Source organism: Phyllostomus hastatus, unplaced genomic scaffold (assembly GCF_019186645.2).
Source record: "Phyllostomus hastatus isolate PE091 unplaced genomic scaffold, TTU_PhHast_1.1 phas_scaffold_78, whole genome shotgun sequence".
Taxonomy (NCBI): domain Eukaryota; kingdom Metazoa; phylum Chordata; class Mammalia; order Chiroptera; family Phyllostomidae; genus Phyllostomus; species Phyllostomus hastatus.
In genome coordinates this window covers 47,199,964-47,214,277 of record NW_025334041.1, presented here as the reverse complement: position 1 = coordinate 47,214,277, position 14,314 = coordinate 47,199,964, and the positions used below count along the sequence as shown (strand labels likewise).

The window sequence follows — 14,314 nt, the reverse complement described above, 5'->3', positions numbered from 1 at the left end:
TGGGGATTATGCTCATTTATGTCACACACTCTTCTAACCCTCCTGGCAGTTAGAAACAAGGGGCGGATGGGAGGGGATGTAGACTGGAAGTGCCCACTGGCAGCCCTTTTTGAATGAGGCTTTGTTGTGTGGGCGGTCACTGAAGGGGCTGAATTAGGTGTGCACCCTGGCCCCAGTGCAGGCAGCTGTAGGTGATCCTGCATCTTGTGGAGAGCATAGCCTGGCTAGATGAGATAAATTGGAATAATACAATCCCTGCCTCAGGAATTGGATTTCTGAAACTAAGAGATTATGTCAGTTTGGTAATAGCATTGTCTTTAGAGTTTAGATCTGGAGCCAGGTTCTGTGCCACTTAATAGCTGGATGACTTTAAACATACTGCCTTCCTTTCTAGGCTTTCCCCCTTCTTTACTCATCTGTAAAGTAGAGCCCATATTTTGTATCTGCCTTGCAGTATTTTTATGAAGATGATGATATGTAATCCTTGCCAAATTCAAGAGTTGTTGTCATAATACAAAGCAGGGGTTATTGTTGCCACTGTCACACAGAGAAGCCTGGCATATGTTTATATTCCATGTGGAAGCTGCAGTTTAGAGCTGATCACTTGGGAAAGAATAAAGCAGATGATAGAAGCAAATGTACTGTGGTAATGGGACCCTCAAAAGACTAGAACCCTTTACATATGAGCCTTGATGTGAGACTCATAAACATTCAACTGGTATAGAGTAAGGAAAGCTTTATGTGCAGTGTAGGAAACTACTTATAGTTTCTTCAGCAGGTTAGAATGAGCCAGTTAGGCATGCACACCTATAGAGACGTATGGCCGACTAAGGGACAAAACAGAAAAGCAGTACCAAGCAAAAAGCACTGTCCTAATCTGCAGCCCTTGGCACAGAAGCAAACCTTCAGCTACTATTCAGAGGCCCCAGGAAAACCAAAGTAGTGCCTGTAATGAAAGGCTTTGAGGTAGCTAAGAAACTTCTTACTATGCTTATGTTATCTTCTAATCAAACATGAATGTTTCATTCTAGAATGGCTTGGGATGAGTAATCTTTCAACTCTAACAAACACGTGGCTATCCAGAAATACTCATTCCCTGAAGCCCTGGTAGCTGAGGTTTACCTGTATTTCAGAGGAGGAAATAAAGAAGAGACCATGTTGTGAGAGCATTGGAAAAACCTGGTGACTAGGCAGTCATTTTAGCATAAATGGTGTTCCATGTTTGCCCTTGGGATGTCTTTTAATTATTCTTCTGATCTAAAATATGAAATATGAATTAAGTTTAAAGAATAATAAAACAGGCACCTGGATACCCACTCTCTAACTGAAGAAATAGAATATCAGTCCAAATAACATCCCTCTCCCTTCTCTCCCCTACCATTTTCTTGTTGTCTCAGTCCAAATTTTAGACAGGCTTTAGGAAAAAAAGTTAGGTACTTCAGATGAGCTAAAGGCTAGTATAAATTGAGGAACAATTTTTGTTATTTAAATAGATAATGTTAATACCAGAAGGAAGTTGTTATTTTATTTTTATTTAAATTTATTTTTATCTTATCCTTACCTGAGGGTATTTTTTCAGTGCTTTTAGAGAGAGAAGAGGTGTGGGGGAGGGAGAGAGGAATCAGTGAGAGAGAAACACCAATTGGTTGCCTCCTGGACAAGTCCCAGCTGGGGACCAAACAACCAAGGTATGTACCCTAAATGGGGATCGAACCTGGAACCTTTTGATTTCCAGGAGTATGCTCCAACCAGCTGAGCCATACTGGCCAGGGCAAGGTTTTTTTGTTTTGTTTTGTTTTGTTTTGTTTTGTCTTGTTCTTAATGCAAGACTGTAATTTCTGAAAACTCTGATTTCTTGAGCCATTTTATACTTGCCTCTTTATTGCTGTGCTTCTGCTGTGGGAAGCTTCTTGCTATGCAATTGCCCTGGCATTTGACACTAGCTTCTTGAGTACACGTCTTTTTTCTTTGCATGTCTGATAAAAGAACCCTAATGTTCTGATGGCTCTGCTTATAAAACGTAGTTTTTATATTTAGCTCCATCTGTGGGATTCTCTGATTCTACAGCATTTGCATATCTTTCTTAAGCATAGTCCATCCATTATTTGAGACTTGATCATTTTTTGGCTGCTAAATTAATACATACAGGTTTTTTTTTAAAGCTCACCATTTTATTTCAGCTATTTTGTTTTAAGAGCCTGTTTATGCTACAGTTAGAAGGGACAGACTGAATTTAGTTTTTAAAGCTAGTTTTAAAGGCCAATTGTACAACCCTTATGAAACTCCCTTTCTTATGATTGAACAGTGGCAGAAGAACTTAGTTCTTTTTTTCCCTTCTTCTTCAGTATAACACTCTCAGAATTCCAACAGAACATTGCTTTGACCTTGATTAAACTGTGAATCTTACTTAAAAGTGAAAATTGGCATTTTGGAGGCTTTTTATAACAGTGTGATGGAAGTCTTTCTGCAGAGTGTCCATTTGAAAGCTGTGTAACCACAAAAGGGATTTGTTTTAAATGGAGTATCCTTTGGTAATATTTTATTTAAGACAATTATTTTAATTACACAAATAATACCTATAAAAATTTTAAGTGCAGATAAAGGTAAAATTCCCCTGACTAGCATTCTTCATTCTGTGCCCTATCTCTAGATGTACAGAAAACCTCTGTCCAGTCATTTTGGAATATATTATTGTCCAACTTTATATTTTACTTATGTGCATATGTACAGTTGTCCCTCGCTATATCGTGGTTCACTTATTGTAGCTTCACTGTATCACAGGCTTTAAGTTCATGGGGGTCTCTTTTAAAGTATTCTTTAAGCCGGGGTCTCTGGAATGTAACTCCTGTGATAGGTGAGGGATCTCTGTATATATGTGTAAATGCACCTATGAAAATCTGTGTCTATAACAAAAGTACTGTATTGTGTGGATTTATGTAAGCTGCATTTTTTTTCTTAGTTTTGGAAATTATTTAGAACATGTAGCCAGACCTACCTCATTCTTTTCTAATGCTGTGTATTATGAATTGCCATAGTTGATTTAACAATTGCATTGTTATCCACTATTTGCTGTTGCATACAGGATTATGAATAGATTCTTTGTGTGACTCTCCTAGGACACAGGTGAATGTTTTTCTAGCTTAGATTTGGAAAAAGTGGAATTACTGGGTTGTAACTATCTAGCACTCCCTATGTTTAGGTCAATAAATAGAATATTGTTTGGCTAATTAATTATGCTTGTGAAATGAATTATGCATTTGTAATATTGTCATTTTAGTTATACAGAGAGGATAGAGTCCAAGTACGAACAGTTATTTTCAACCCCAGCTTGTATATCAGGATTATCTCTAGGACTTTTTAGGTGTTATCAACTCAAGAGAGTGGTTTACTAAGTCTGCGAATCAGTAATGGCCTTTGGTAGGAAGATGAAAATTAAATACAAGATATATACTCTAAGACTTTCTTAGGTATCAGTTCAGTGCCTAACTTTACCCTATAAAATGTAGTCAAATATAGCAGAATAATTTGATTTTCTCTAGATGCTTAATGTAAGTTAGTAACTTTTGAATCCCCCCAAGCACTTAGTACAGTGTATAGGTGTAGTAAGGTGTCATTTTAAGATTAAGAGGGAGAAGAAAGAAATTACTTTTAGGGGGAGGGGACAGCAAGATTATAAACACAAAGTCTGAATAGGACTGAATTTGTAGGATTGTGTTATAATTTTCATAAATATTAATATATATAAGTGTTTAAAGTTTTCTTATTACAAAAAAATTTGAGGAGATTCTAAATCAGACACACATAGAGCATAGTGGTTGAGGGCCCAGATCCTATGCATAGGCCCCCAGGGTTCAGATTCCTCTTTACCATACTAGTTTTATGAACCAAGTTGTTTAGCCTTTCTTTACCTCAGTTTTCCTATCTGGAAAATGGGGGTAATGATAGTATTTATCTTACAGGGACATGGGAGTATTAAGAGAATTATTATATATAAAGCAAATAGAAGAGTGCCTTACACATTGTAGTTAGTATGAAATATTAGTTTTTGTTAATTGTTTCTGTTTACTAAAAATAGAGATACTATTATTCCCAGTGTCTTAATACTTAGGCATTATTTCATGCTTAAAATATTTCTAAGTGACCAAAACCCAGCAACTCAATACATGGCAAAAGTTGATACAGATAAAGAATTTGTACTCTGGAACACTTACTTAAGGTCACTTGGATATAACAAAGATAGCTAAGATGTTCTTGATATGTTTAAGGATCTCTATGTTGATTGTTACATATTATTATTATTTATTTTTTATTGTTACATATTAAAATGGAGAACCAGTTCAGATTTCATGTTTGTATAATTAGTGAGAAATCTCGCAGACAGCAAGATAGGAATAAAGTAGCCTCAGTCTGTTTTACCAAAGTGATTGTGGTACTTGATAACATTTTGTAAAGCAACAAAGCCTTGAAAGTAGACTTTACTGTTGCTTGCTGCTGTTAGAGATTTTTATAGAAATCAGGGATGACTGATGCTTGAGGTGAGAATTTTAGGATTTATAAATAAGAAAAGTGAAAATTGGCAAACTTCCTGAGGGGATACTATGTGGGTATATAGGCAAAATGAATTATGGAGAATTGATGAGCCTTATAAATAGTTCCATGAAGTTTAATATTTTCTCCTCAGCATGACCTAACATTTATAAAATTCTAAATTGCATTCACCTGCAATTTTATTCACCTCTTATTTTAGCTTAGGCGGTGTAGTTTCTTATATATCTTCTCTAGGTAATACCAGGACTTAACGTTGTATGGCATGAAGATGCTCTAGGAACAGGCACCTGCTGGTATCTCTGGATTCATTTCCTGTTGGTACGTACCTCTCTCTCACCAGTCACCACAACAACTTGGATGGCCCACATGATAGGGTTCTCTGTAGCTTGTACCTTTTTCCTGTTTGGAGTGGCATTTCTTCACTTGGCAAAGTCTTTCTAAACTTTTTAACCAAGCCCAAATGCTTTCTCTGACTATTCCCTTTCCCCTGTGGACTGGTCACTTCTTCCTTGCAGGCTTCGCAGCACAGCTGTGGAGCTAGGCTTTGGAAGCTGGACCGCTTGGGTTCTCATCCAGCTCAGTCCCTTACTAACTCTGGAATCTATTTTTAAACAATAAATAAAATCCACATAAGTCACCTTTTTAACTGTTTTACAGTGCACAACTCATGACTTTTAGCATACTTGTAATTATCTAATCCCTGAATGTTTTCATCACCACAAAAAGAAACAAGTGTGTGTTAGCAGTCACTCCTTGTTACTCCTCCTCTCAGCCCTAGATTTAATTTTTGTCTCTCTAAATTTTACTGTTGTGGACATTTCATATAAAAAGAATCATACAATGTGTATTTTGTGTATGACTTGTTTTACTCTCTATAATGTTTTCAAGATTTATTCATGTGGTTGTGTATGTCAGTACTGCATTCTTTTATGAATGGAAACACTGCGTTTTGTTTTTCTGTTCATCAGTTGATGGACATACAGGTTGTTTCTACTTTTTGGTTGTTATGAATAACACTATTATGAACATTTGTATACAAGATTTTGTGTGAAGAGTATGAACATATGTTTTCACTTGTCTTAGGTATATACCAAGGAGTGGAATTCTTGGGTCATAGGGTAACTGTTTAACTTTTTAAAGAACTGCCAGACTGTTTCCAAAGCAGCAGTACCATTTGACATTCTCATCAGCAATGCATAAAGGTTCACAATCTTCATATCCTTGCCCATACTCATTAATATCTTTTTGTTTGTACCTGTCCTAATAGGTATAAAGTGATATTTCATTTTTGTTTTGATTTGCAGTTCCATAATGACAAATAATGTTGATTATCATTTCATGTGCATAAATACCTTTTCGTGGCCATTTGTATTTTTTTAAAGATTTTATTTATTTATTTTAGAGAGAAGGGAAAGGTGGGAGAGAAACATCCATCTGTTGCCTCTCACATGCCCTCAACCAGGGACCTGGTCCACAACCTAGGCACATGCCCTGACCAGGAATCAAACCGGTGACCTTTCATTTTTTTAGGGCGACATCTAACCTGCTCAGGCTCATTTGTATTTCTTTGGAGAAATACCTGCTTAAATCCTTTGCCCATTTTTAAATTGGGTTTTTGGGTTTTTAAATTATTGAGTTGTAAGAGTTCTTTATATACTCTAGATGCTAGTGTTTTATCAGACACATGAATTGGAAATATATTTTCTCTCATTCTATGAATTGTCTTTTTTCTTGAATAGCATCTTTTGATTCCCCAAAGCTTTAAATTCTTAAGATGTTCAGTTTATCTGTTCTTTTGTTCCTTGTGCTTTTGGTATTATATTTAAGATTTTTCTAGCCTAATCCAAAATCATGAAGATTTACAACTGTATTTCCTTTTAAGAGTTTTTTTTTTAAATTTTATGTTAATTTTACAGTTTTAACCTTTATATTCAGGTCTTTGATCCATTTTGAGTTAATTTTTGTTTATGGTGTGAGGTTGGAGCTCAGCTTTATTTCTTTGGAAATGACTATACAGTTATTTATCACTATCTTTTGAAAAGACTTTTTGGTCATTGAATGGCTTTCGCACTCTTGTTAAAAATCAGTTGATTGCAATGTGAGGGTTTGTTTATCGACTCTAATTCTATTCTGTTGATCTGTGTGTCTGTCTGTATGCCAGTTCCACACTGTTTTGATTACTATAGCTTTGTATAAGTTTTGAAACTGAGATGTGAGTACTTCAACTCTTCTTTTTTTTCTAGATTGTTTTAGCTATTCAAGCTTCTTTGCATTTCCATATGAATTTTAGGATCAGCTTGCCTATTTCTGCTAAAAAGGCAGTTGGAATTTTGATAGTGATTGTATGAATCTACAGATCAATTTGGGGGAGTATTGCCATCTTAATTATAGTAAGTCTTCCAGTCCATAAACACAGATGTCTTTATCTTTATTTAGGTCTTTAATTTCTTTCAATACTGTTTTGTAGTTTTCCGTGTACAAGTCTCTCACCTCCTTGGTTAAATTTGTTCTTAATTATTGTATTCATTTGTTTTTTTTATGCAGCTGTAAATGGAATTGTTTAGCTCTGGAACCTTGAGCAAATTTCTTAAATTTTCAAAGCTTCAGTTTCTGCACATGTAAAATGGAAATTAAATACCTATTTTCCAGTTGTGAGGATTAAATAAACTCATTCAAATGGTTCAAGCTAAATGTTAAATATTAGACTGCGGGCTCTCTGAGGGAAGGAATTTTGTCTTACATATTTTTGTGATACACTCTTTCCTGCTTAGGTATCACCTAGCTTAGTATCTGTTGGTACTGAAGGAAAGTAGGAGGGTGGAAAAATTGGACTACATCACATTAATTTCAGTTATTAAGTTTGAAAGCTAATGTGGATTGGGAGATAGGGACACTAATTCCTCCTTATCCTCACATATTTTGACATGGATTGTTCTTACATGTGTAAATAAGCCTTGCACAATAATTTTGCCACCTCTTAATGTACTGAAGTTTCTTTTTAGGATGGTTGAGTGGTGGGCCTTAGCTTTACTAAAGGAGTTGGAAAGTGGGAATCCATTGTGTTGGTGAACTCATAGCCTTTTATATGATAAAATTAAGTGAAATTAAAGTGCCCTAATTTATAAAATTTAAGTCACAATATTAGAGAACCAAGTGTTTCAGTTGTATATTAATATCTATTTTGAAAAATTACTATAACTAATTGTTAAATTAGTTATGAGATACTTTTCTGAGTGTTCTGTGATGCAATTTCTAAAATTCATATACTGTTTCAGAAAATACACAAGTGATATTTATTTTGTAAGTGTAAAACAGATAGCTTTAAAACTTAGCCTCACGACGAACAGAGCATTGGATCTCAGTCTGAGTGTAACAACAGCTCAGTTATCTAAGAACTTGTGTTTCTTCTCTCTCTCTAACAGAGTCAGGGTAAGAGTGCCTTTGTTCTGTTTAGTGGCTGAATTAACTATTAATGATGTTCTGCTGTGGTGAGAAACCTGTAGACAGTTTTCGGATTAATTTCATTGTGAGGCTAAAAAAATTAGGAAATTATTTAAACATTAATATTTTTATACTTGAATGCATTTTTGTATTTAGTTGTTCCTGAAATTTTCTTAACAACAAAATAACAAAACAATGGGAACATACTCTATGCAGAACTGGAAAGTTTTATCATGCTCCGTATGGTGTGGGGATGGGTGATCTGGGGTCTTGGGCCCAAGCAACTGTCTCTTCTTTTCTCTGCCTTCTTGCTTGCTGGCTTCCATGGGGTGGGTGAGGATGGGAATCCCAATTTGAGGGTATTGAGCCACTTTTCTTGCTATAATTTGGAAATCAATAGCAAATGTTTTTAAAAAAACACCTAGTATTTTTTTTGGCTTATAAATTGTACTCAGAATAATAGTTTCAAAAGTGACAGAAGGAAAAACATTTCCTCTAGTAAATGAAGTTTTTGATAAGTATCAGCAGAAGCTACCTTGAAATCTCTAGACCAGAAATGTCACCAGCCTGAGATTACTTCCTCCTCCTTCAGTCCTCACCCCACCTCTGCCTCAGTGTAGAGTTTGGAGTGAACTTTGTGGTTGCCTGGCTCTGTATCATATTTAGGAGCATAAGTAATTCTGTTTAGGAATTATGGCAGGAGATAATTTGATACTGGGAATGACTACTTTTAAGGAACAGAGGGTGAAATTGAGGTTTTTGTTTTGAAATATAAAATCAAAATCTAAAAGTAAGTTTAGCTTAAGTTGTAATTGAAAAATATGTACTGAGTTTTAGAATGAACAAAGAATGTATTGTCTTGATTGTTTTTGGCATACATTTTTCATACTAAGTTTTGTATAATATGATTGGGTAGCTTTTAAGTAATAATGTAATTATAATGAAGGATATTTTTGCAGACTATTTAAGAGTGTTAAAATTTTTTACCCGTTTGTCTTTGTTGATAATCAAATAATTATCATTCTAGAGACATTTATAATATTACTGTTCTCATTAATTTTTCTTATTAGTTACTAATATTCCTAAGTCCTTTTATATCTTCGTCAGTGGATTTTCTTGGGATTCTAACTTTTCCTAAGTATCGTCTGTCAACTCTGTCAGCTGTTACATCTTTCCTTGCAGAATTTTTGTTTTCACTTGGCTCTGGATTTGCATTTTGTTTGAGTTGTTGGATTGTGTGACCATCAGTGAGAGACTGACAGAGAAGGCATTTGATAGGGGGGATAGAGCCTGCTGATAATTAAGGACAGGGTTTTGTTCACTAATTATTCTTGTTTGTACAATTTTTACTTTTCTGTGTGTTCGCATAATAGAGAAGACTTTAATACTGAATGCTAGAGTAACAAGAACTCCTTTTTAGGCTAGACTGATCTTCAGGGTGTTGTTGATGTTTGTAGATGTTTCAGAGAGCTTGCTTTTACTCCTGACCCTTTATGGGGTCTGTTACGTGTCAGTTTCTTGAATTTGACCCAGAATCTCTATACTTCTTGATCTCAGATGGCAGTATCAGGTATTGCCATCAGAGCCAGAGAACTGTCTGCAGGCCCTGTTTTGCATTTAAATGGGAGTCCTTAAGAATATTACTAAACTTAAATTGGAGACACCAAGAGAGAAAGCCCTACATATGCACCCTAAGGCAGCAGAACCTGAACAAGTGAAATAGAGAGGAGAAGCAGTTGGTGGTGATGGGAGAAAAGGACTTAGGATCAGAGAGCAGTTGATGTTCCAGAACAGTGAAACATTAAGGTGGGTAACAGTTGCTCTGAGCATTTGATAACAAAAACTGAGTTTAAAGAGCTGCCCTTCCTTCTGAACAAGATTCTGGTTCTTAGGCATTTTTCTATTTTTGCAGTATTATCCTATAATTTGAGGTAACCTGAGCACATACATACCTGTTTATTGTAGCCTGAACTGCCTCCAAATATGTTAATATATAGGCAGTAATTTCTAAAAAGTCCTTCTTAGCCTTGGCTGGTGTGGCTCACTGGGTTGGAGTGTAGTCCCATAAACCAAAAGGTTAGATTCCTGGTCAGGGCGGGTCAGGGCATGTTCTTGGGTTGCAGGTTCGGGCCCCAGTGGGGGCTTGTACCAGAGGCATCTCTGATAGATGTTTCTCACATTGGTGTTTCTCCTTTTCTCCCTCTCCCTTCCCTTCTGTATAAAATAATAAATAAATAAGTAAATAAATAAAAAGTCCTCCATATATACCCCAAAAAATCAGATTTGTGGATAATCATGTAATGAATATGACAGGTGACAGGAAGTTTAGTAAATCTGTTGGAATAACATTCATGGCAAAAGGATGTAAGTCTAAAAGTTTAGTTAGAGCTATTTTCCCAATTACTATCTTATTAATTTCCATGTTATGAAAGTAAGGGTACTATGTGAGCTCATGCTTGGTGTTTAGTGATCTAAAGGACATGGGAGCCTGTCATCTCTCTGGCATCTCTGTGTCAGTCTTAGGCTGTTATTGCTCTTAGAATATTAGGTGAATTCAGGGCTGCCCAGTGTTTCTTTTAGACTCTCTTGAGTCTTGGAAGCACCTTCCATATTGGACTTAGTTTTGATAGTAGTTACTGGTAACTGCTTTTCCTGGTCAGGGTTCATAGGGATTGGCTCAGGTCTGGACTCATAGCCGTGTTCCAGGATTCTCCAAAGTCATGTGACTGAGTGGAAAGTGAAATATTAGACATTAAGCTGTAACTGAAGAGTTAAACTACTCATCTTTACAAGGAATTTGAGTATCTTTTAAAGTGAGTATAATGAGAATAAGAGTATCATAAAGGTCTGTATATGGGATAGAAGAGAATTACTGGGGGAAATCCCCGTGAATTAGTTTTTCTTTCTTGGTGTATAGGGTGATGAATAAGAAGGGTATGATGTTACATACCTAACAGTTATTTTAATTAAGAAAGCCAACTAATTGTGATGATTTTAATTGATTGGAGATATAAGAAAAGAGCATTTAAGAAACTGATTTAAAAGAAGGCTGAAATGTTCTGCTTGGGTTGCTAGGTCCTTGGAAATTTAGCGTTAGGTCTCAAGAGACAGTAATCTTTTGGAGAAGATAATGTTATTGCCATCAGTTTATTTTTTTCTTCTTTAAATTTTTTCTTTATAAATTCATATGGTTCATGTAGAATAATTGAGAATTGGTGGAGGTGAAGTAGAGTGTAAGGTTTTAAAATGTGACCTTTAAAAGCATACTGGAAGTCTTCATCAATTCATAGACCCAAATAAATTCTAGAAAAGTCCAAGATTTACATGCAAAATAAAATTACAAAGCATATTAGAGGATGATATGATAACAATGAAAAAATTTTTGGTGTGGGAAAAGTCAGCTTAATAGGAAGACATAATTCATAAAGGAAAAGATTAGTAGACTTAAATGAAGAGAAATAAAGTATAGGGGCCGAAATACTATGAATGAAATAGAAAAACAATCCGTTGATTTTGGGGAAATATTTGCAGTGTACTGAGTGTGGTCATGGGAGTAGATGACTCAAGTGATCAGAGGTTCAAGAGACTATGGGGAGATTATGGAGGAGGCCATGGTCCTTAGCCAACAGGCTAAGGAAGTCATATCAGCATGAGCATCAAAGTCCCTGAAAGTTACGGCAGATATCATGGTAGAATTAACTTAGTGACATGGCTTTTGGAGTTCTTCAAGACTGTAGGGAGTAATCAGACCCATGGATGGTATTAATAAGGTATTGAGTAGATGGTAGCATAGATGGAATGCAGTGCTCCAAGGATATGGTATTAACAGTATTTGTGAACATTCTTGAACCTTTCAGTCCTTATGGAGTTGTAAACAAATCTGAAGGGTTGAAGAAAATGTTAGAAACCTTTTCATGAATTATTTGAAACTGTTTGGTCTGGAGATCCCAAAGTCACCAGATATAAGATGCTTTAGAGCTTTAACTTACCTTCCTGATATGATAAGATGGGCATAAACTTCATCAGAGCTGTTTAGTTTAATCTTGGGGGTCTTTCAGGTTCAGTGTACAACTTTTATATAGATATACTGAAGTGTGAACTTTTGTTTTTTGGGGATGAAAAATTGCCACAATGAAGACAGATTCAAGTGTAACCTCATTTCTGAAGTGGCTGGTTGATTAACTAGGAAAAATTCTCTACATAGGGAGACTGAGACATGGGTTAAATGTAAATTTCCACATATATATAACACTCTAGTGATAAAAAGGTACCTGCTGAGGCCAGTAGTAAGAGGGAGAGGGTGGATTAAAACTCTGGAAAAGCTATTTAAAATGGTACAAAGCTAGTATTTATACCTCGTTAACCCATTCAAAAATATTTATTTAGGATTACTGTCCTTTGCTAGGCACTAGCTACCAACAGCAGGTAGAGCGAGTTTATGTGCCAAGTATGAGACTACACAACTTTCATGGATTATTTCATTATATATTCATAACAGTTCTTCACATAGAAATGACTGGGTTGGTCAAAAAGTCTGTATGGTTTTTTTCCCAGAAAATAAAAGACAAATTTTTGTTTTCACCAATAACTTAATTGATTTGGATATTTTGAGTATGTCAGCTATATCCCACTATTGGCTTCTATTGTGTAGAGGCCAGGGGTGCTGCTAAACGTCTTGCAATGCATAAGACAGCCCTACAGCAAAGAATTATTTGGCCAAGAACTTTGCAAACCATTTTTGACATGGTTAATCAGTCCCAGACCTCCCCCATACACGGCACAAATCGTTTTTTGTGTTTCAGTTGTATTTTTACCTTTCTTGAAATAATAAAGCATATTATGCCAAAATGTTGCCTATTTTCTTCCATCTTCAATATTAAAATGGCTGCAAAAAAATTCATCAATTTTGATGTTTCTTTTTTAAATGCACATTGATATGACAGCTATCACAATACAATCTAACAATTGTTTTGATTGAAGTTAAAGATCACTAATCATCAGTAAAGATCACTAATCATCAGCTAAAGATCAGTAATCTAGGTGACTACTAGAGCCATCATACGGAAAAAACTAAATGAAATTTTTGGCCAGCCCATTATTCCCATTTCATAGAAGAGAAGATAGAGCAGGTGTGTCAAACTCATTTTCACTGGGGGCCACATCAGCCTCGAGGTTGCCTTCAAAGGGCCGAATGTAATTTTAGGACTGTATAAATGTAACTACTCCTTAACTGTTAAGGAGTTGAAATTACATTCGGCCCTTTGAAGGCAACCATGAGGCTGATGTGGCCCCTGGTGAAAATGAGCTTGACATCCTTGAGATAGAGGCTTAGAGAGTTTGAATAATTTCCTCAAGGTCATGTGGCAATCAAATGAGGGACATGCCTGCTTTTAAATCCAAGGCTACTTGGTGGCAGAGCCTGAGTGACCTCTTAAACACAGGGCTCTTTTTAATCTGGCAGAGGGGCATTACTGAGTGTTCACTATAGTAGTAGGTGCCAGGCTTTGTAATACATGTAAGAATCCTCAAGGTAAGTTTCATTATCATCATCTCAGTTTACCACAGTGCTATGTGCTCTCCCCAGGGGGTAGCTGGTTTGGCTCTAACCTGTGGTAGATTCTGTTCTCTGGGTATTCATACCAATTTTATCATGCCCATTGGATGAAGTTGTAAGCTTAAGCAACTTGAAAAAATCCTTCTTGTAACAGCATGAAGAAGATATTCATGTACAGGACCATTGTATTTTATGCAACTAATATTTATTCCTTTTTTCATCACATTTTCTCATATTCTTTTATATTCTATTCAAGACTTGTAGAACTTGAAATTTGTTTTACCCTTAAAAAAACTCAAACTATTGAAATATACTTTTATTTTTGGTATGTGAGCTTTTAATTATGAATAGGAAAACCCAGTTACAAAAAGGAAAACAGGTTTACTTGCGAAATAGCATGGCTAATAAGACCATGCCAGTTTTATTTATGTAAAATTATGTGCTTTAGGTTAATCATTAGTTATTTTCCTTCTTTTTTCCCCTCTCCCTGTTATTTTTACTTCTTCTTCCCTTTTTGTCTACTACCGTTTTCCCAAATCAGTATGAGACAATTATCTTTTAATTAAGTTGAATTGGTGCGTACATTGCTGTTTGAGGTGGCATTATCAGTTCTTTCCTAAAAGGAGAAGTAGATTATATGCTAGGTAACTGGGTGTTGCTGTTCACTTGTGGTGTATGTGAAGGAGGAGAGGAAAATTAAGGTGTAAAATACAAGTCTTTCTCGAAAGGAGTTAGGGAATAGATAATAAATATATCTTTAATTAAACATAG

At 35.6% G+C, this 14,314-nt stretch overlaps 1 protein-coding gene across 7 annotated transcripts in view; it reads left to right on the top strand.

The window, feature by feature from the left end:
* Positions 1-14,314, top strand: part of SRPK2 (SRSF protein kinase 2) — a 243,460-nt gene that overhangs the window by 81,644 nt on the left and 147,502 nt on the right. The window lies entirely within an intron of this gene.